Source organism: Trichechus manatus, unplaced genomic scaffold (assembly GCF_000243295.1).
Source record: "Trichechus manatus latirostris isolate Lorelei unplaced genomic scaffold, TriManLat1.0 scaffold00054, whole genome shotgun sequence".
In the NCBI taxonomy this organism is placed as follows: domain Eukaryota; kingdom Metazoa; phylum Chordata; class Mammalia; order Sirenia; family Trichechidae; genus Trichechus; species Trichechus manatus.
The window spans coordinates 3,164,123-3,165,565 of NW_004443990.1; positions in this window are offsets into that span (position 1 = coordinate 3,164,123).

The window sequence follows — 1,443 nt, forward strand, 5'->3', positions numbered from 1 at the left end:
GAGGGCTGTAGGCAGGAGGGCCGCGCCGCGCTCGCCCCGCAGGCCGGACTGCGGCCGCTGCGGAACCCGCGGGCGCTCGCCCCTCTCTGGGGGACAGAGGGGATGTGTGCTCCTTCCACCAGAAAAATAATAAATTACACAATAAATAACTGAAATCGAGTCCGAGACGGCCGAGCCCAAGCCCTGGAGGGTTCTCTCGGGCGGGGAGGCGGCCGTAGGGGGGAGGGAAGGGAGAGAACCGGGAGAGAAGCCCAGGCCCCCGGCCCGGCAGCGGCGATGTCCTTAAACCCAGAGTCTCCTCAGTGGCGGAGGTGGTGGCGGTGTCTGCGGGCTCAGACCATTCTCCGGCTGTGTCTTCGTGTCGTCCCTGGGCCGAGCCGACCTAACGTCTGCTCTCCTGCGGCCTCACAGCCTGGACGCAGTAGTCTCCCCCATTTTGTGGGCCCAGCGGGCGGTGTTTTTCCCCCTTTAATCCGAATTCACGGGTTTTCCCTTCGCTTTAATGGCGGCCACAGGGACCAGCTCGCCCTCTCTGCTCGCCTATTGGCCGTCTTAAGGTCACGTGGGCGCGGGCTCCGTGGGGAGGGGGAGAGAGAAGGGAGTGCGGGAGGGCTGGGAAGCTTTCCGCGGAGGCGGGGAGCCCCGGGGATGGGGCAGTCAGCTGGTGGCTACTAAGGTAGCGCCATCTGCTGGGTGCCCCGGCTAGTGTCAAATGACCTGGGCACGGGTTTCTCTTTCTTCTTGTGGGGGAATTTACAGTACAAGAAGGTTCACATCACAAATCTGTGAGAATTACGTGGAAATCAGTTTGAATTCTTTGGAAGAGAAAGTGTTGCAGAAATTCCAAGGCATTCTTTCCCATTTATTCCTCAAGGCCTCTGGGGAGCAGTGCAAACCCCTGGGCTTGGTGTCAGATTTGGATGGAGATAGAATGTAGCCACTTAAAAGCTGGGTGATACTAAGACAAAAACATAAAGGAAATGTATTGTGGTTCGTAGCCTGGGAATTAGAGTCACACGCCCTGGGTTCAAAACTTACCTCCTAGTGCTTCAATTTCCTCATTTGTAAAATGGAGAAAACATTGCCCCTAGCTCATAGGGTTTTGTGACTACTGAGTTTATACATATAAAGCATGTAGGCAGTGCCTGGCACAGGTAAGCACTGTAAAGAGTTATCTACTATTGTTGTCATCATTACCTCATGTAGTTATTGTGAGGAACAAGTGAATTAGCATATGTAAAGTGCCCATTTAAGAGTGTAAGCTCCCTGAGAGCCAGAACTTTGTTTTGTTCACCATTGTACCCCTACGGCCTAAAAGGTTCCTAGCACCCAGTTGTTGTTAGTTGCATCAAAATGACTCCAACTCATGGTGACCCCTGGGTAGCACAACAGTTAAGCAGTTTAGCCAACAGGCTGGCGGTTCAAACCCACGCAGAGGTGCCT